The sequence below is a fragment of the Myotis lucifugus genome, unplaced genomic scaffold, assembly GCF_000147115.1.
Source record: "Myotis lucifugus unplaced genomic scaffold, Myoluc2.0 scaffold_0, whole genome shotgun sequence".
NCBI classification, from domain to species: Eukaryota; Metazoa; Chordata; class Mammalia; order Chiroptera; family Vespertilionidae; genus Myotis; species Myotis lucifugus.
This window is the reverse complement of record NW_005871048.1, coordinates 48,832,495-48,854,700: the sequence shown is the minus strand read 5'-3', so window position 1 is coordinate 48,854,700 and position 22,206 is coordinate 48,832,495. Positions and strand designations below refer to the sequence as shown.

General features: G+C 45.8%; 1 protein-coding gene and 1 pseudogene across 1 annotated transcript in view; both read right to left on the bottom strand.

The window, feature by feature from the left end:
* The window catches only part of PLEKHG4B (pleckstrin homology and RhoGEF domain containing G4B), a 75,216-nt gene that overhangs the window by 40,431 nt on the left and 12,579 nt on the right, over positions 1–22,206 (bottom strand). Inside the window, exon 2 of the mRNA XM_023751734.1 lies at positions 7,546–7,743. The gene's annotated coding sequence lies outside the window, so the exon portion shown is untranslated. The remainder of the gene's footprint in view (positions 1–7,545; positions 7,744–22,206) is intronic.
* Positions 7,516–19,494, bottom strand: LOC106696758 (annotated as a pseudogene).

Here is a 22,206-nt window from a genome sequence, read left to right as displayed (position 1 = left end):
GGTTTCAACTTCCGGATGGACGAGACACAAACATGGGCTGCGTCTGCATGGGGCATGGGAGTGTCCAGCAGCCAGGGAACAAGGGGTGGGACCCTGACTTGTCAGAAGCTTCAGGTACACGTTCTAACATGAAACCACATTCCACAGTCAGAGTTTAGTTCCAAAATATTGTGCTTTGCAACTTACTTTTCCCCATCCCAGCACTGCCTTACCGCATACACGTCATTACAATAATAGAGAAAAGAAAAAGAAAAAGAAAAATCTCAACCCAATAGATCTCTAGAGATTTTAAACTTTTCTTTGCCCTTATCCACATAGGAAATAACTTTTCTAAACTGTAACAATAGCGTAGATGTAATGTGACATTCTCATCTGCAGTCACCTTAGCAAACATTTCTCTATGTCACTCTCAGTTACATCTTGATGGCTACTTAACTGTTCCTCTGTTTTCATAAATTTACAATGCTTCTTTTTCTATTTAAACAATAAATGCAAAGAACAATTACATGATACAGTGTCTTTTTCCTGTAAATGGTTGTTTTAGGATACGTTTCTGGGATTAGGATTCCAGGATCAAAGGTTATGAACATCTTGTATGATTCTTCCCACTTTGACCAATTTGCCCTCAAAGGAGACATACTGTCAGCAGTGGCACTGTAACAGGTTTGCCATCATTCAGAAGCATGAGGCTCTGCCATAAGAGATCATTCTCTAGCCCGGCAGGTGTGGCTCAGTGGTTGAGCGTTGATCTATGAACCAGAAAGTCACGTTTCGATTCCCAGTCAGGGCACATGCCCAGGTTGCGGGCTCGAACTCTGGTGACAGGCATGCAGGAGGCAACCAATCAATGATTATCTCTCATCATTGATGTTTCTATCCGTCTCTCTCTCCCTTCTTCTTTGAAATCAGCAAAAAAAAATATTTTTTTAAAAAAGAAATCATTCTCTAAATTGCTGTGTATACTGTGGAATACTGTTGCTTTAATTCACATATATGTGACAGTGAAGTCAACCCTTTTTTGATGTTTGTTTCCTGTAAATATTCTATATGTATTTTTGCTCCAACTGTTGTCTTGTTTTTGCCTTATGCGGTACCACGGGTTTTTAAAATTTTTTAACAATTTTCTGCACTTCCCATGAGCAAATGTTTCTGTAATCTATCTACTGCTGCACATATTCCTCCCAGTTCATTTGCTTCATGGTTTAGTTAAGTTCTTTTCCTCTCTATAGAAGTTTAAATTCTATGCAAGTTTCATTTCTTGAGTTTTTTGGTGATATCTTCTATTGCCTTAAAACTTAGAACTGGGTATCTTACCAAAATTTGCCTTTCACATTTATTTTATTTAGTTTTTCTAAGGGTTCAGGTTTAAAAAATATTTAATATTTCATATATCTGGAGTTTACTTTGAAAATTATATCTCAAACACACCAGTGTGTTCTTAAGCATGAAGGTCTCATTAGATATGTCCCTGCTGACTTATGAGCTCGCTGTGTGCGTGCATGTTACACAGAAAGGAGGAGCGGACGATCTGGACGAGGAGCAGAGGTGGATAGCCTGCGAGGAGGGCAGCACAGGGCGCCTCTGGTGCAGGTGCCACTGGCATTTACCGGGCACCTGCCAAGCGCCCTCACACCTGTGGCCACATTTAATTAAAAATTAAGATTTTCATATTGAAAAAAGAACACTGTGCATTGCACACTGGAGAATCCAGAAAAAAAGAAAGAATAAAATAATCCCAAGACCAACCCCCAGGTCAGCATTGTGGACATTTACGTGCTTCACTTCATTGTTTTTTCTGTGCATTTTTAATGGTTGAGATGACATCACAAGTACAGCTGCGCATCTTGATTTCACATGTAACATGATTTCATCAGCATTTCCTGAGCCGCTAGAAATTCCTCACACAGATCACTGCACTGCTGGATTCCAGCTCCCCCCGAACTTTGCTCTGACAGGTAAAAATACCACAAACATCTCTGGGCTTGGAGCCCAGCCCAGATTTCAGATGCTCCTGTGGAATCTGAGGCCTCAGAGCAGGTCAGAGAGTATGGGGCGAGCCAGTGACCACTGGTGTGGGTGGCTGCAGATGTGGGCCCGCGCCTTGCTGAGTGACCAGTGACCTCCCAACACTGACATGAAGACGCAGGACACTGCCCGGCCCCTCAGTCAGCAATGGTGAGATTTCCAGCCTGGCAGTGAAGGGAACCCAGTGGCCATCAGAGAGAGAAATTCAACCTGACGTGTGGCCTAAAGCTGTGCAGCTGGGGTCAGTGTTTTGAGCCCCACGAATGATCTTCATGACAGAAAGTTCCAGAATCAGAGGGTCCAAGGCCAACCGAGGTGACTCCTTTCTGGAGGGGCTGAGCAGGGCCGGGGTGGACTGCCCCTTGGTGGCCCATGACCGTGCAACCCTCACACCCCAGTTCTGCTGATTCCCCTCCTGGTATGAATTCAACTCCACTGTCCACATCCTGGGTTTGCTCCCACCACCCAAAGGGCCATAGACAGGAAGCTCCAGGCGGAGGCGGAGAAAACCGGCCCCACAGGAGCAGGAGCTGGGCTGCCCTGCCGAGGGGAGGAGCCACACGCCTGCGCCGTGACATCTGGTGCTCCAGCCACAGGTCTCCTGTCAGTCTCCAGTCCAGTGAGAACCTCCCACACCACACAGGGCTCCCACAGCCCTTTCCGACAGCGGCGCAAAGATCCGTCCTGTGTGAGCTATGTCTCCTAGGTCTTGTGGGAGAGGCAGGCATTTCCCCATCTTTGTGAGAAAGTTATTTGCTTTCAGCAATAAGCAAGTGTTTAAAAGTTTTAAAATTAAGTATGAAGAGACACAAAAGAACGCTTACATTATAGAAGATATAAAATATCACGATACAGCAGTTTAAGGAAAAGAATGTTGCCATCATCTCTGACGTCTCCTGCATATGCCTGTGACCTGTCAGAAGCAGGCACTTTCCCAAACTTCTTTATTAGTCCCCTCCTTTTCTTTGTATTTGCCACATGTTGACTCCCTAGACAATAAGTACTTGTTATGCATGTATCTGAACTTCACAGAAATGGAGTCACACAGTCTGTCTTCCTCCGACTTACTTGTTAATCGTCGATACTGTTACACACAGCTGCAGTTCATTCATTTTCTTTGCTATGTAGCAATTTGACCCATTACTGTCCCTAGTATAACCAACTATCCCCAAATTTAGTGGCTTAAAAACGCTATTTTGCTCACAATTCGTGAGTCAGGAATCAGGGAAGGGCTTGGCTGAGGGGTTCGTTTTGGACTCAGGGTGTGAGATGTATGATGCTCAAGGCCCTCACCGGTGATTTTAGCGCCGACTGTGTGTTCTAAATTCCCTCAGCTCTGAGTGATCAGGACGCGTAGTTGGTTTGTTAAAGCAGATTATCACTAAAAAGAATGGTCATACATCTCCGAACGTTTTATTTTTGCTTTACATATATAAATGCACATTCACACACCCATCCTGGTGGGAGCTAGGGAGGGGACCCCCTTTGAGGTTTCTTTCTCCCTAGTGTCCTCTCTCAGCCTCAGGGGCTCTTCACAGCTCTTGTTGTCCCTTTAGAGTTAATCCCATGTCATTAGATAATAACATTAATAACATTAAGCAGCCCTGATTAAATGTCTGTGTGGTTTCTGTCTCTTGATGGGACTAATGTGTACAGGAGGCCCAACTCTTCTCTGCTGACGTGGAGGGCTCCACTGTCTTCCTTGGGCTGAGCACACCCACACTGCTTTGGTACCTTTAGGGAAGACATAGGAATGTAGAATTCTTCTGGATTCCTCCTCCCCCAAATATCCCTGTCTTCTCAGCTGTCTTGCTTATACCTAATGTGACAGCACTTTTTAAAAATATATATTTTTATTGATTTCAGAGAGAAAGGGAGAGGGGAGATAGAAACATCAATGATGAGAGAGAATCATTGACTGGCTGCCTCCTGCACACCCCCCACTGGGAATCGAGCCTGCAACCCGGGCATGTGCCCTTGACCGGAATCGAACCTGGAACCCTTTAGTCCACAGGCCAATGCTCTATCCACTGAGCCAAACCAGCTAGGGCTGTGACAGCACTTTTTAAAGTGACATTTCATAAATCTTTGCAGAACATTCAACTTCCTTTTCTCAGAAAAAGCTTTCTTTACGATTGCACTCATATTTAATCAGTTTTAGGTTTCAATTACATTGGATTTATTTACCTCTTCTTCTCCTAGCTTCTTAAGGTAGAAGTTTCAATAATTAATATTAGAATCCCCCTAAAACTTATACATCATACTTTAAACATTGCTTAAATGTATATAAAAATTTTCTACATGTTGTGTTTCATTATGATTCAGTTACAATAATTTTCCTTGTGATTTCTTTAACCCATGTGTTATTTAGAAATATGTTACTTAATTTCCAAATATGTTAGGAGTTTCTAGTTATCTTTTTTTGTTATTTAATTCAGATTTAACACCATTGAGGTTAGAAAAAATATTCTGTATAATTTCTTTAAAATTAATTGAAACTGATTTCATTATGAATTATGAAATTATAATTTGCTCCATTATGCTTCAAACATTTTCATTCTATGTTGTTAAGTGTTTACAGATTTTTATGTATTCCTGGTTGTGACTGGTACTAATATTGAATGAATCTCTTTAGCCCTAACAATGTATTTTGCCTTTTACTATATTTAGTTATGAATATTGCTATATGAGTTATTGTTTGGTTAGAATTTGCTGGTCTACTATTTTTAATAACTTTACTTTCAACCTGTTATGTAAGATATGCTTTTTATTTCCCATGTCTTTGTTTTGATTACTCCCTCCTTTTATTATTTCTATATTATTTCATTTTCTTTATTCCACCCCCCTCCTACTGCTTTCCCCTCTTAGTAGAAACATTCTACTTTTATATCTTTCCAATTTCTTTTCTTTAAACTTCTCCAGATATTTTCTTTTTTTAAAAAAATATATTTTATTGATTTTTTACAGAGAGGAAGGGAGAGAGATAGAGAGTTAGAAACATCGACGAGAAAGAAACATCGATCAGCTGCCTCCTGCACATCTCCTACTGGGGATGTGCCCGCAACCCAGGTACATGCCTTTGACCAGAATCGAACCTGGGACCTTTCAGTCCTCAGGCCGACGCTCTATCCACTGAGCCAAACCGGTTTCAGCCTCCAGACATTTTCTGATCCAAACTCCAAACTGTGATGAAACAAAATTATAAGTAAGCCAATGAGAGATTTTAAGTATTTCTTCTATCTAGAGAAGAATGGTGGTCATTGAAATATTAGTTTAAAACAATTTATCTTAAAGTTAATATGATTAATAATGATTCCTAAGCCACATACTCTGACAATAGTGGCTAGATGAATAAAAACTGCATTGAGTTTATATTAACTAAAATATATTTATGTTCATAGTTGTTAGGATATATTCATTTTCTCCTATGTCATAAAGATCAAATTTTATGTTCTTTATTAAAAAGTAAAAAGCTCCTAACCGGGTAGCTCAGTAGTTGAGCATTGACCTATAAACTAGAATGTCACAGTTTGATTCCTGGTCAAGGCATATGCCTGGGTTGTGGGCTTGATCCCCAGTGTGGGACATTCATGAGGCAGCTGTTCAATGATTCTCTCTCCCCTCCTCTCTGAAATCAATAAAAAAAGTTCTTTTTAAAGTAAAAAGCAATAGCAATAGAAATATGCAAATAGTAAGGTTATCTCTAAATTTCATTTTGTGCTTATTAAACAATTGTAAATATGCATCCATATTAAAGGGTAATATTATTCACACTAGAGGCCCAGTGCATGAATTTCATGCACGGGTAGCGTCCCTAGGCCGGGCCTGCAATCAGGGCCAATCGGGGCCTCCCTTCCCCGGCTGCCTGCTGGAGCCTTCCTTCGTTCCTCACTGCCCCCTGGTGGTCAGCACATGTCATAGCGAGCGGTTGAACTCCCGAGGGGACAATTTGCATATTAGGCTTTTATATATATAGATGGCTTTTTTTCAGAAAATAGGCACTTTTGTAAGTGAGAAGGGATGGCATGGTTAAAAAGAAAAAACAAACTTAGAAGAATAAAGGCAAAACATTAGGTCAGAATAACTTTTCAAGTCAAGACACTCCTTAGAAAGGGGACAGGTATTTTCCGACCTGACTTAAAGCAGACTGGTTCCCTGTGCTGCTGTTCACCTCTCCCGAGAGGCACCTTTCTCTACTGCTGCCCTATGCCAATGTGCAAAAGGTACAGAATCACAAAGGAAAATATCCTCTGGGTAGACTACCTCAAACAAAGAATCAGATTTAGGGTATCCTTGGTTATTTCTCTACCATACTCATTCTAGCTAAAAGGTCTTCAAAGAGTTTAATAAATCAAAGTAGCCCAATGGTAGTTTTTTTTTTAAGCTGTAATTCAATATCAATGGAGTAATAAAAGGTGCTGATAAATAGATATATTTTTTTAAGATTCAGCCATAATCTTTCCAGCAGCTCACTGCAATATACCCACAACTTGGCTGTCATTAATTTTAGCACTGCCTCGAAAATAACCTATGATAAAAATATCCCAAGAAATAAACTAAACATATGAGAAATTAATTAAACAGAGTTTATTTGTATGTATTGGAACTACTCCAATAAGTTGGCTCTGAGATGATTACTCCAGAGTGTGACTTACTTCCTGTGTTCAAGTGGAAGCTCACTGGGGGGAGCTAGAGTGGATGTCTGCGGATGAAGTGGGCTCTACGCTTCCTGGCCGGTCTGAGAAGCCTGGCTCCTGGACACAGTCTTATTTCACCCATCATTCGGGACGAGGAAAAGGCGGAGCCAGAAGCTAGAAAGGAGATGAGCCAGTACCTGATGGACCATCAAATAGAGGGGAGTGGGAAGATCTCTCCATTTATGTGTTTAAACTCTGTAAGAACGTGGCTGAGGTTACAATACAGTTTTGTTTTTTCATTATCTCACAGCTTTTTTTTGAGAGAGAGAGAAAACGACAAATGCTCACTTGAATTATGTTGGGTTTAAGTTCTGGCTTCATTTCGAATGCTCTCCCCCACCTCCATCAGTGGCATGTTTCCCTGGTTCTGAAATTCCACTTCCTCAGCTTAAATATTTGCCAGGTACCAGGTATCTTTGCCTGAATCTTCTCCAGGTAAAGACCAGTTAAGGTGTTCCCTGCAGGGGAGGTCTTCACACAGGATTCCTTCTGCAGGGAAGTCCTCACTGGGCTCTGTCCCCTGAGGGCAGGTCCTTATATAGGCTCTGTCCCCTAAGGGGAGGGTCTCACACAGGCTCTGTCCCCTAAGGGGAGGGTCTCACACAGGCTCTGTCCCCTAAGGGGAGGGTATCACACAGGCTCTGTCCCCTAAGGGGAGGGTCTCACACAGGCTCTGTCCCCTGAGGGGAGGGTCTCACACAGGCTCTGTCCCCTGAGGGGAGGGTCTCACACAGGCTCTGTCCCCTGAGGGGTGTGTGTGCCTCACACAGGCTCTGTCCCCTGAGGGCGGTACTCAAGCTCGGTACTGAGGACAGGTACTCACACATGCTTCCCGCTGCAGGTGCTGCAGGGCCCTCGTGGCGGGGATGAGGAAGTCAGTGAGGCAGCGCAGCCCATCGCCTCCGTGGAGCCTCTCAGCCACGCTGAACACCTGCCAGAGCACCGTGGCCGCCGTGGCCTCAAACGGTGGGTAGAGGTCAGAGAGTGTGTTCTGGATGTAGGCGTCGAGGGATTCCAGATCCTGAAACGAAAGAGAGGATCCTGTGTTATATTTGTGAAATAGGGAAGGTATAGGTGAGGCCTCAGCACAGAGGGAGTCCCTGTTGGGGACCATCTGCTTGTCCTTTGCGCTGTCACTCAGCAGTAGCACCAGGGAAGTGCCCACAGCTGCACTGGGTAGACTGGAGACCTCTGTCTCTGAGGGTGGCCCTAAATAACACTCTGTAAGTGAGGGTTGTCACCGTCACCACACGAGGCACAATCAAGTTTAGATTTGGGATAAGTTCCATCCCATCAAATTCTGAAATATGCACGTTAAATGCTACATCTTAGGATCTTCCGTGGAGCATGTGAAATTTCCAGGGGGTCTTCCCCTGCCGTGGCTCCCCCCTCCCTGGCACACCTGGGTCTGCACATGGAATGGAGGGGCCTGTGGGGAGAACAGAGTTGGTCCACATACCATTTTATGCTTAGAAATAAGTGCATCCGCAGCAAATACATTTAAATTGTATTGATGATGTTTTAAAATTTTAAATAGAAACCATTAGGGCTTCCTTCATCAAAAATCACAGAAGTGTGCCCTTTCAGCCATTCTGAAAACAGTATCACTGGTTCCTGATTCCCCTTTATATTTTTGGTACAACATGCTTTTATGTAAAGTTGGAATGCTTTTAGATTTTTTAAAAAAATTTAATGCTATTTTTAGATGTAACATTTCCTGAGGAAATGCCACAAGGTTCATTTGTTTAGGAAATAAATGCAAGGCTACAAATAACAGTTAAAAGCCAAAGAGGTTAAAATTGCCAAGTGGATTTTTAAAGGGACAACGGTTACATCTGAGACTCCTCTGACCAGCCAATCATATCAATAATTTCCTAAGGAAATTGAAAAGAAAACCTCGAATCCTCTGGGCCTGAAGTGGGTGGGCTCAGGGGGAAGCTGCCTGTCCTATCCGAGGAACCAGGCCGAACAGAGACCGGGCCGGTAAGTGCTGCAGTCAAGTCAGCCTCTAGAAACCACATGACTCGAGGCACACCTGAGCCAGCTCAGCTCCCACCTCTGAGTTACGAGGGGTGATGCCCTCTGGAGCTCCCACACCCCTCACACGTCTTCCCATGCCTGACTGCCCCGTTTCCTCCACATGCCTGGCTCTCCTCCGTCAATAGGAATTATCATAATCCTGATTCTGTCCAGAAAAGGCCAATGTGGTCTGATTTCCAAAAACTCAAATCACACCTGATTCAGAAGCAAGCATCGAGTCCATGAGAATAAGTGGCAGGAACCACCCTCTAGAAGCTGTGCAGCTCCTTTAGATATTTGAAGCAAATGCTAACTGTAACACGAGAGATTGCTGGGAAGGAAGTGGAATGAAATCCTAGGGGACATGTCTCTAATGACCTATGTTGGAGGAACTCAAATGCAAACTTTGGACTCTCCCAGGGAGAGAGCTGTCCTTCCGCTGCTCAGATGCCCAAATCCAGGCCCATTCCCCTCCAGACCCACTGGGCAGGTCCTGACCTCTCATGTCCAGCAGCCCCCCGATGGTGGGTCTCCTGGCCTCCACCTCAACTAGTTTATCTTCTCAAAACTGTCCAACATTGAAGGAGAGGGATCGATGTTTGCTGAGATCCTAGAGACAGCCCAGGGCACTCACAGGGCAGCCCAGCCTCCCTGGCTGCTTCTCTGTCCTTCAATTCCCATTGGGACTGGGTTGGGCCCCCACACATGGCCCAGGCGGGGTGGGGGGGGGCGGGGAGAGTGAGGAGGGGATGCCCCTCCCCTGGATCCAACTCCCTGTGCAGCTATCCTCACTAAGAGCCTGGTTGTGGCAAGAGCTGCCCAAGGGAAGTTGTCTGCTGGCCAAGAGGCCAGTTCTCAGGTCAAGTACGTTGAGGAAGCCTTGGGTAAGCCAAAGTGAAACAACTTCAGCTTCTTTTTTAAAAAGTAAGAAATTTCAATTACAGTTGACATGCAATATTATATTAGTTTTAGGTGTATAATAGTGGTTAGACACTTATATTAGTTATGAAATGATCACCCGATAAGTCTAGTACCCATCTCACAGCATACAGTTATTACACTATTATTCACCATATTCCCTATGCTGTAGTGACTTTTATAACTGGTAATTGTGTTTCTTAATCCTTTCACTTTTTTCACTTATCCTTCTAATCCCCCTCCTATCTAACAACCATCAAAATGTTCTCTACATTTATGAGGTTTTTTTTTGTTTATTTTGTTTTTTGGATTCCACATATAAGTCAGATCACATAGTATTTGTCTGACTTATTTCACTTAGCATAATACCCTCTAGGTTCATCTATGCTGTCGCAAATGGCAAGATTTCATTCTTTTTTATGGCTGAGTAATATTCCATTTCCTATTGTACCACATCTTCTCTTTCCAATTGCCCACTAATTAGCTTGCTTCCATATCTTGACTATTGTAAATATGCTGCAGTGAATATAGGGGTACATATGTCGTTCCAAATTAGTGTTTTGAGTTTCTTCAGATAAATACCCAGAAGTGGAATTGCTAGGTCATATTCTAGTTTTAATTTTTTGAGGAATCTACATACTGTTTTCCCTAGTGGCTGCACCAACTTACAATCCCATCCACAACTTTCTCTTTGTTGATTTCTTGATAGCCATTCTGACAGGTGTGAGGTGAAACCTCACTGTGGTCTTCTCCAGCCTCACATGCTAATGTGCCCTAACTGACATAAGAGGGCCTGGCCCAAACTTCCTGGAATATATTTAAGGCAGCTTCAGAAAACAGGAAAATATACAGTATATTTTAGAAAGGATTCCATAATAAATGCTTAAAAATCAGAACAATGTCTTGGCATCTTACAGGGTCCAATTCAATCACCTGGAACATTTACTCTGGCATTTTCTCCCCTCATGTTTATGTGAGAACCTGTGTGTGTGTGTGTGTGTGTGTGTGTGTGTGCGCGCCAGTGTGTGGGTGTGTGGGAGTGTCAGTGTGTATGTTTGAGGCCAGGTGTGCGGGTGAGGGCCTAGTTGTATGGGAGGCCACATGTGTGTTCAAGGGCTGAGTGTGTTGAGGACCAGGGTTTGTGGACAAGGACTTCTGAAGGCGTGTGTACGTGAGTACAGAAGTGGTGAGTCGAGAGAAATATGTGTTGGCAAATTCTTAAAATAGTTCTAGGCCTTTGTGTGCAGAGGAAGAGAAAGAGGTGGACGCAGGGTCAGGGCGAATGTTGTGTGAGCACGGCTAACCATTTCAGCCTGGCCTCACATTCACCAAAACCTCAAATACCATCAAAACATCCAAAAATAAGAGGAGAGGAGACAGACAAATGTTGATGACTACGTTGACAGTAAAGCACTAATTTCTTTTCCGTATATAACTCAGGATTCCCATTTCAACCAAACCCACACACATGGAGATAGGCTGACTCCAAAATGCAGAACCTTTGCCTGTTTACTTGATGATAAACCTTACCGTGACTTAGAATGGGATTATGTGCTGCACACGTTGGCGGAATGGCAGGTACAGTACTTGCATAAAAGCATTTAATCACCATTTTGCTGATCTGTGAATTCAGTGTGTTATTTGGCCAACTGCAGGACTGCCTTTGCATTTTAACAACAGAAAATTTATGTCTGTAAAGACATTTTAAAACTTCACTCTTCAACAACGGGTTCGTTTTCTCTATTAACTTTAGGTGAAATTTTATTGAAATGAGAATGTTTTTTAAAATCAAGACCTTTTTTAAAAAATATATTTTTATTGATTTCAGAGAGGAAGGGAGAGGGAGAGAGATAGAAACATCAATGATGAGAGGTAATCATTGATTGGCTGCCTCCTGCATGCCCCACACTGGGGATTGAGCCCACAACCCAGGCATGTGCTTTGTCCGGGAATTGAACCGTGACCTCCTGGTTAATTGGTTGACACTCAACCACTGAGCCATGCTGGCCGGACTAAGGTCAAGATCTTTATTTCTCATCGTATCTCTGCTCTCCAGGGACTAAGCATTTTCTTCCTGGCATCAGGCTCTCAGGAGATGATGGTCTCCATGCGACCCTCCAGGCCTCATGTGTGCCAAATGAGAAGGCAGAGACTGGGGTCAGAAGGTCCGTTGGTGCCCACCCATTGGAGGCCGGTCTCTGGAACTTGGGAAAGTCACACCCTTCCTCATAGGAAAGGTGTGGTTGGGGCAGGGGGCGGGTAACTCACTCACCGTCAAAGCAAAGGGAATTTCTTTCTGAAGAGTTTGCTGACCTAAAGAAGGCCAGCTCCAGCTGAATTGGGCAGGGAAAAGCAGGGGTGCCCTGTCCAGGGCCTAGCAGGCTGGAGGGATGTGGCTGAGGTTATCCCAGCAAGGAATGCCCATCCATGCTCACGTTTTAATTCAAGCACAATATCCTTAAGGGTGAGTGAAGGTGCAAGCCCAGGACGGAGCCAGGGCTCCGGGAAAGGCTGTCAGCAGGCTGGACCTAGACATCAGCACCCCTTTAACTGCTGAGAAGGTCTGCAGTGGCTTACTGAGCCCCCCTCCCCTCCCTGAGAAGGGCACTTCAACATGACAGAATGCTGAAGAGTGAGGCACCACACAGACAGGGCTGGAGACCCTCTCCCCACCCTCCCTGCAGACACAAGCTGGCGGCTGACCCACCAGCTTGGGGACGTCCTCCCTGTGGCCACCCCCATTTTTGTGGGTGATTTCTTGATGTTGGGGTCCCTGTGCCCCAGGGACAGTGGGGTGTGTGTAGGACAGGATCACAGGACACTTAGGACAAGGTCTGGGGTAGGGCAAGGGGAAGACCAAGCAGCAGTGGTGGCGAAAGGTGGCACAGTCCTCTCCACCCACCATCAGCTAGGCTAGGGGGCTCCTCTGGGGCCCAGTCATATTGTCTCATTGTGAAAATCCACAGTAGGCTGACGTCAGGATGTAAAGAGCAGATAAATGTGGGACTGAGGGCTCGACGGGATCACAGAATGTGGGCTGGGGGCATCATCCAGGAGGCAAGGCTTGGGCGGGTAGACGAGGGTGGGGGTGGTGGTCACAAAGGCCCCTAATCTGGTCTGGGAGCTTGGCTCTGCCTGCAGCCCCAACACCAGCCCCCAGTGATAACATGCTGCAGCCCATGGGGAAGCCATCCTGAGTGAGGGGTGTGGTGGTGCCTGTCATCCAGGCACTTCCACCCCAGAAGGTAGAGCCGCCTTTTAGTTCCCTGCTGTGGCCTTTGCCTCTAGCCAGAATTATAAACAAAAACCAGGATGTGCACTGGAGCATCCTGTAACCCCTCCAAGCAGGACCCAGGTCCAAAGGGGCCTTGCACTGCCCCACTTTCCATCAATAGCTGCTTTCTCAACTTTGTAGGCGAAGGAGCTCTGTGTGAAACCCACACTCCCAGGAGGCTTGCGCTGCGCAGCCAACCTGGTTAGAGCTGCTCAGGTGCTATTAACAGGGGCCTCCTTCCTGAAAGGGCCCAGTGACGGCACCCGGCGTCCTGCCCAGGGGATCGATGACCATCGCTGGTTTCCTGTGTGCATAGACCCAGAAACCACCTGTGAATCCAAGACACCTGTCTAAAAAGGCTGGTCTCCTCATCGACTGGTGTGCCGGCCTGTCTATACCCGGTCTACTAGTCTGTCTACACCAGGCCCGTGTACATCTAGTCCAGCAACACCCAGTCTGCCTATTCCGGCCCTGCTTCCACTCACAGCTGCTGTGTATATGGGACTCCTGACCCTCACAGCTGGAGGCTGAGAGGTTCCTAAGGGGTGAAAACTCCTTTGGCCCAAAGCTGGTGCCCAGAGAGAAGGAGGAGGAAGGAAAAGTGGCGGTGCCTCTTTAGGTCTACACTCTACACACTTGGAAGAGCTCGGTGATTAACAAAAGCAACACACACTACTAATTCTGCTGAATTTAGAGATTCCCAGGCCCTGGTGAGAAGCCTCACCTGACACATAATTTTTCCAACCCGTAATTGGCGCAGGAAGCCTAGCAGACACGTGAGACGCCAGCAGCTGGGGGCAGCTCTGGGGACTCCTCTATCAATGAGACTCTTTCTCTCCTGATTCCACAGCCTCCTTTTAAACCTCTCTGTTATAACTGAGCCTGGGGTGGTGACTGCTGCAGAAAGAGCCCCACTTTACCCCTCTCACCCCAATGTCTGTACTCCCTAGAGCCCAGAAACAGGCACACCTGGTGCATCTAGGTCTGATGTCCAAGCCCCACCTGGACCACACCACCAGGACCTGGGGGGTGGCCCAGGTGAGCTTCTAGGCCTTGTGGTGATGTCTCATGCTGGTGACAACACCACTGTGATCTGGCCAAAGCCTTCCTTCCCACACCAGGGAACGTCTGTCAGCTTAAAGTCCAGGAAACCCCATGGCTGGTCCAGTTCACTTCTTCTGAGCCCCTGCCCAGGGTGATCCAGCCCTCCACTAGCAGTGTAAGGGTCAGAGGACCCCAAAGGACTGACCACAGACCAGGGAGTAAGGCTAGTCCAGGGCAGGGTGGGAGCACAGACTGAGCAGACAGGCCAAGCTGGATCCAGACCAACTTTGCATAGACACAAGGCATAGACGTGAGCAAGGTCTCACTAGGTGGGCAGATCAGGGAAGGAGCCTTCTAGTGATTCTTCCTTCTTGCAGGGTGCCCACCCATCCCCTTTGACAGGAAGGGGCTGTATGGGCTCTCTGGAGGAGCCCACAACAGAGGACAGAATGAGGCCAAGCAATCCGAATGAGGGACAAGCAATCCAGAGTAGAGAGCTCAGAAGGCCAGGCAGGGTGTCTGTGGGACCAGGTTCCCAGGAGGAAGTGAAGATCTCTGAAGAGACAACAGTGAGAGGGTGCTGTCTAGTGGACCCTGGAAGCTGACCCCATGGGCACCTATGGACTCCTCACCAGGGCTGGTGCCCTCCTCCAGCAGAGAGAGCTAGGTGGGGGCTAAAGCTGGCTTTAGAGCAGGGGTCCTCAAACTTTTTAAACAGGGGGCCAGTTCACTGTCCCACAGACCATTGGAGGGCCGGACTATAGTTTTAAAAAAAACTATGAACAAATTCCTATGCACACTGCACATATCTTATTTTGAAGTAAAAAAACAAAACGGGAACAGATACAATATTTGTATTTGCGTGTGGCCCGCGGGCCGTAGTTTGTGGACCCCTGCTTTAGAGCCACTAAGCACTGATAATGAGCCCATTATCTTTAACTCCTACAGCCTGAGAGAGATGGGTCTGTGACAGCAGGTCTCAGTGGACAGCCTCAGAAAGCTGCACATTCCAACCTGCTGAGATGGTGCCTTGCACCTTGGTCTCCCTGCATGCACACGTGTGCACACACACATACACAAACAGATGCACACACGCAGACATGCATGCACAAACATACACAGAGACCGTCTCCCACATGTGTGTACACCCATACGCACAGGCACACACATGTACACACATGCTCAGAAAGTGCACAGAAATTCACCCTACTCCTGCCTGTGCACCCCCTGGACTCAACCTCTCATTTTCTTGGCCTCACTGCTCACCCAGGTCTGTTCTCAGCCCCTGTCCAACAGCAGGAGCATCAGAGTGAATCTCAGCACAGCTTGAAGCTTGCATAGCAGTCGTGAGAAAACACTCTCTAATTTGAAACTTATTTGTAAAGTGCAGTGCTAAATCTTCATTACCTGGGATACTAAATACTGCCTGCAGATTTTTCTTGCAAACTAAAAATAAATATATTAAAATAAATAAGTATGTAAAGTATTTAAGAACAACACCGTGTACTTAGGTCTAAGTTGTTTTTTAAAATCCCAAGAGTAAAATTTCTAAGGACTGGGACTTTCACCTGAAAAAAACAGGGAGCTGGCTATGGAGCTGCCTGTTTCCTTCAAGTACCTGAACATAATTAAGAAAGAACTGCAACAGGCTATTCCCAGTGCTTTCATATTCAAACAAGGGTTCTTGACATTTTACAGCAGCTGAAAGGCAAATGCAGAGGAAGCCACTCCTTAAGCTGTGACTGCCCTTTCAGTCCCTTTCTCCCTTTTCCTAATACTTCCAGGTTAGGGTCCTGTAATGAGTGCCTCCCTAGCCTCCCCGCCCCCCTCCCCCGCCGCCCCCCAACTGGACCTTCACCAAGTAAGGGCTTCTTTCTCAAGTTCAAAATTGCTCACTTGGCACATGGCTTTGTCTTCTTGTATGTCTCCAAAACCAGACTCTGCTTTCAGGCCCTGCACGTATACCAAGGAGTTACACAAAGGAGTGTTTACTAAACACTCAACCTATGGGTCGCGACCATCGGAAAACACATATAGCATATCAGATATTTACATTACGATTCATAACAGTAGCAAAATCACAGTTATGAAGTAGCAATGAAAATAATTGTATGGTTGAGGGTCACCACAACATGAGGAACTGTATTAAAGGGTCGCGGCATTAGGAAGGTTGAGAACCACTGGTTTAGAGGATCTTTAGAAGACAGAGACAGGGAATGTTTGCCCAAGTGTTTACCACAAAGAAGGCCAGGCTCCAAAAAGAGTGTCATTATGTGAACATGACTCTGAGGGACAGGAAATGCCTGGATTCCACTAAGGCACTGATCTGGCATAAGACAGAGCAAACACTGTGGTGGGCTGTGTTGTTCACAGAATCCCTGCCCACTGGCATCAGGCATGGCCATGTGACAAAGAAATGTGGTGGCCGTGGCAGATGCCAGTTCTGGAAGAAGCTTTTCGAGCCAGCACATGTGTCACCATTTGTTAGTCAACACCCCAGAGAGAGGCCTGAATCACTTGATGTGATGAGTGTGATGGGTGGGTAGCCGAGTGGGTCATCACTGTGCTGGTCACTGAGACTCGGGGTCATTGGTTACTGCAGCATCACCTGCCCATCCTGACTGATGCTCTCCAGGGCCTGGAACACGGATCCAGGGGACACTGAGCTCAGTCAGGCCTTCGCCCAGTAGGGCAGCCACAGCACACACCTGGGCATAGGTTACACCTCTACCGAGGGGCCCTCCTAGACTGAGCTGCCTACAGACATGCCAGTGCATCCTGAGTAGGAGCTGGTTCTCAGAGGCTTCCTGGATAGATCAAGCCCCACGAGGTAACTTGAGGAGTAGGACAGTTGGCACGGTGGCTCCAGGGTGAAAGGTCCATTTGGCATTTCTCGATCTTGTCTGTATTTCCAGACGGCTGAGACTGTTCTGAAAACAACTCAATTCTGAGTTTCATCACTCACAGATTTTGCTTTTCCATGGTACGAATGCTTTACAGTTGTCAGGGCCAAATTAGGAGGATGCCAAAAGAAAGGAACCATTTGGGTCATTCTTCAGGGCTGTACCTTGTGTAACAGGCCCAAGAGGAGAATCTAGAAAATAATGTCTTCAAATATAACCCTGAAAACATCTTCTCTGAATTTATACAAAACTTACTAAATATGAAACATACAACCACCTGACTTCAGCAATTTAAAGCTGGTGTGCGGATTACAGTGGATTATGGGGTGCCAGGGATCACTGACAATGAAAATCCGTTAACAGTGCTAAACACTCAGCCCAGCCACAGTCTCCACCGGCCAGCGTGTTAGAACAACTCCCCTTTGCAATCTTATGCCCAGAACCGTGCTGGGATGGTTGCCAGAGGGGCTTCTTTCAAGTTTATGAGCAGACTGAGGCAGTACTGCAACTTTCTTCTCTTTTCTCCCTCCTCAGATGCTCAGATCCACCTGGAGCAAGGACTTTCCAGGTGGCTTATGCCCCAATTTATTTTTAAACTGATCTCAAGTTCTTCCTTCTATCCCAGCTGCCCAGACTAAACTTCCTGTTGTGGAACTGGCAGGTGCAGCTGGGGTTAGACTGGGTTTTTTTGTTTGTTTGTTTTAAGTATAATTTTAATTAATTTCAGAAAGGAAGAGGGAGAGAGAAATAGGAACATCAATAATGAGAGAGAATCATTGATCAGCTGCCTCCTGCACACCCTCTACTGGGGATCGGGCCTGCAACCCGGGCATGTGCCCTTGATCAGAATCAAACCCGGCACTCTTTAATCCACAGGCCGACGCTCTACTCACTGAGCCAAACTAGCTAGGGCTAGACCAGTGATGGCGAACCTTTTGATCTTGGCGTGTCAACATTTTGAAAAACCCTAACTTAACTCTGGTGCCGTGTCACATATAGAAATTTTTTGATATTTGCAACCATAGTAAAATGAAGACTTATATTTTTGATATATATTTTATATATTTAAATGCCATTTAACCAAGAAAAATCACCCAAAAAAATGAGTTCGCATGTCACCTCTGACACGCGTGTCATAGGTTCGCCATCACTGGTATAGACTGTTCTTTTTTTATTGTGGTTGCTTGTTTTTAATTTAATAAAGTTTTATTTTTCAAAATGTACAGCTGGTGGGACCTGTTGTTCACACATCTTTACCAGTAGCTGGGGCATCCCCACCCTTGGTGTTTCTGGTGTAAATTAAGTGAGCTCTGTGCTTTGAAACTAGTTTAATGAGTCCTTTACTAAGGAGCTCCTGTAGGGCTGCCCTGGCCAAGGAACCACGGACCTCAGTCTCTCAGAGACAAGAGCTGGGTTTATGAGCTTATAGTTGGGAACTTCCTTACAGAGTTTTTCAGATGTTGCTTTGTCAAACAAGACTAGGTTGTTGAGCTTGTCCCGAACTTTGCCTTTGGACCACTTCTTCTTTTTGGCCTTGCCCCAGATTTGTTCACTGGGTTTTTGTCTTTCTTGGCCAACTTTCCAGCATCTTTCTTCTTCTTCTCCTTGGGCAGCACAGAGAAACTCAAAGAGCAGCTGCTACCACTGCAGCCTTGATAAGATGAATGGGTTAGGCCAGTGGTCGGCAAACTCATTAGTCAACAGAGCCAAATATCAACAGTACAACGATTGAAATTTTTTTTGAGAGCCAAATGTTTTAAACTTAAACTATATAGGTAGGTACATTGTTATTAACTTAATTAGGGTAATCCTAAGGCTTAGGAAGAGCCACACTCAAGGGGCCAAAGAGCCGCAGTTTGCCGACCACGGGGTTAGGCTCTTCTGAAGGAAGAACTCGGACCCTTCCAGGCAGCCATCAGGTCATCTACATACTGCCCACCATGTGGCCTCTGAACCTCCAAACTGTAATGCCACACCCACCATAGAGGTAACATGGCACTTCACAGTTTACCACCACATTCACACATTTAACTTCTACGACTGGCAAAGCAACCCAGCCCCACAACTCTACATTAACTCTGCAATTACATCACCAGCCATTCTATCAAACCTACCCCCACACAGAATGGGCCTTGACCTGATGGGGTTTTATCTCCTGGTGAATCTGCCTGTACCTGGCACACTCAGGATCTTCCTCTAGATGTTCTTTGGAAAAGCTGCCTCAGGATCTCACCTGGATGTGTGGGGCACCCTGTGTTACCCCAGGTCTGTCCTTGCTGCTCTCTACGAAATGCTCAGCAGTCGGCAATCTATGACCCCGTGGTTGAAATATAAACAAAAAAGAACACTAGTTTGTGGCGTGAAAATTATGTGAAATTCAAATTTCAGTGTCCATAAATAAAGTTTTATTGGCACACAGACACCCTCAGCCTATGGCTGCTTTTGTGCTATAAAAGGAGAGTTGAGTAGTTGTAATCAAGACCATGTAACCCTTCAAAGCCTAAAATACTGTCTGGCCTTCCACAGAAAATCTGCTGACCCCACTCTCAGGGAGGGAATTCCTGCCAGGCAGCCGAGGGGCAGCCCCACCCACCTTCCCATCTGCTGCCTCCATGGTGTGGAGCCTGGCTCAGCATGGCTGCAGTTCTGGGTGAAGGTGTGGAGGAGGGAGGGCTCTGCTCACACCATTCTCTAATTCAACATTCAAGTTTCAACTAATTGTCAGTGACATGTGACCCTTCATGATTCAGCCTAGGACAGCTCTGCTCCGTGTGCTCTGAGGCTGGCAAGTCGATGGTCCCAGCCTGCGATGGAGGGCATGGCCACCATGGCTGTCTGTTGGGGCTTGCTCATTTCTACTCAAGGTCAAGTGAATGGAAAGTGTCTAAAACAGTCATTTAAAGTCTGTTGTCCTTTTTTTTTTGTATTTGAAAGCCTAATAAGCTACAGGAGAATTCCCAAATGGGGGGGGCTATGAAAGTCTTGGGGTGTCCCTAGTGTGTGGCATGTTAGGGAATGATGGCTGCACATGGGAAGTGGAGCACAACCCTCGCCACGTGTTGTATGATCACTTGGTCTGTACACGGGACAAAAGCAGCTGCAAGCACTTTTTAACTCCCAGACCAAGGCCTGCCGTGGGCACAGGAGCCCATCACGCCAGCAGGGACCAGGAAGTGACTCCACCTTATAGTTCACTTGCCGATCCTGCAGTGGTGGGTCAACAGACCAAGTCCTGCCCTCAGCAGATAGAAGACAGATCTGGCAAGATGAGAAACAGGCCACAGGGCCAAAGTGGGTCCGAATGGAGGTGCCAATGAAGAGGAGGCTGGCTAGGCAGTGGGCAGTGTCCCCAGGGCCCAAGGCAAAGGTGATGGTGGTGGGGGTGGCGGGATGATGACACCACATGTAAATGTCACCTGGAGTTCTATATTGGTTTCATAGTACAAAGTCCCCAAGATTTCTACACATCTGGTTTCTTCACATGTAAAACAGGAAAATTACTAAAATCGAATTCATCAATTATTCCACTATGGTAACAATTTATTTTATTTTAAAAGGACTTTAAAGCTTTTTTTTTTTTTTAATACAAAAGGCAAATTGACAATGAGATGTTGGTTTTCAAGGACTTTGGCTGACTTTAGTTCTTTGAAGGTATTTGATAAAAGTGTACAAGACTGTTATTAACCACAATCAGCCCAGACTGGGTTTCTCCTGCCGAATGTAATTTCAGCTGGAAGTAAGAGTTTTGTCTGTTCTAAACCACGGCTGGACCATAAAGATTATATCAACTTAAAACATCTCCTGTACTCCTAATTACACTAAACTTAACTTTCTACACTGGGCCCTCCATCAAGACCTGGTCCATTCTTTGCTACTTAATTTACCTGAAAAGCCCTTGGTCAGGAAAGGAAAGTGCTCTTGAAATGTGTCAGCGCAATGAGATGTATAGTTTCTCAAGCATAAACAGCAAAACTTATTCTCATCCTCCAAGTGTTCTGTTGTCCTTTTTGGTTCACATCGCTGTTAAAATGAGCCACAACAAACCACTTCAAAAACAGACTAAGTTCCCTTTTGTCTGAGTCCAGCTGCTTTGCCAGCGTCTGCCTAGCATCCGGTCTTCAGCCAGCACACCTGGCGTCCCCACACCTTTCCCATGCAATTTCCAACAGAGAAACAACTAATTCCAGTTGATATTCTTGTGGGAGGGTTGAAACTAATTTTTCTAAATTGTAGATGACAGCAGAGTCCACCGAAATCAACAATTATAGGTGTGACCCTCCCCCCTCCCCACACACTTTCAGATTACATGCCAACATATATAAAAAGGGAGTAGGTACAAAAACGTTGAGTGGGAGTGTGACACTGTATATCTGCACTGCTAGTTTAAAAATGTCACCTAATGTCTTTCCTAAGCATTCTGTGGGCAGGGGTCCTGGCCACAGCTGGGATGTTACAGCTGTGACTAAAGTCAGGAATCGATCTGATTTGGGGTTCTTCAAAATGGGAGTACAGGAATCCTAGAAAAGTCCCTCTCAGACTGGCAGTGTTTCTCTGCTTGATGGTGCCTTTAAGGTACCTGGTACCAAGGTCCTAATTTGATTTTAACAATTAAGGTAAGGAGGACCCAATGTATGGCATTAATGGAAAAGCACAGATGGGCATGTGCTTTAAATTACCCATGATTCCTGTGCTTTTCCTAAAGGACCTCATGCTTTAGACTTAATCGTTCGTTTCGGTGGGACAGGTGATGACTGCTGACCCTGGGCTGAGGTTGTCTGGGAATTGGTGCTGATACTGGGCTGAGGCTTTTTCAGGAATTGGTGCTGGACCTGGACTGAAGCACCTTTGTTTTTTTTTCCAGAAGGAGGATGGAGTGAAGGCTTCAAAATTGCATGTCTGGCTGGGAAAGCTGTGCAGGAACACCTCAGGAGGCAGTATGGGAGTGCAGGAAGTGGCAGATGGTAAAGCACAATTTAAGGTATTTTATGGAAAATGCAAACTCTATACACATGATAATAACCAAAAGTTATTCTAATGAGAAACCTATGATGTATTTGGAGTGCTAAATAGTCCTTTGCATGGCCTCCCTGCCCAGGAAAGCCACCAGGCAAAGGCAGGCCTGGCACGTAGGCTATACATAATGTGGATAGGCTCCTGACATTTCCAATGTGGAGCACAGAGGGACCGAGAAAGACATGCGCAAGAAAACTGTTGGGGATCCTGAGTCTAAAGATGAAGCCAGAACCTGGAGCCCAAACCCACACTCAGAATGGGCATGGCAGGAGGCTTACCAACTGTTGGTATTCTAGAACAGGGGAACTCTGAT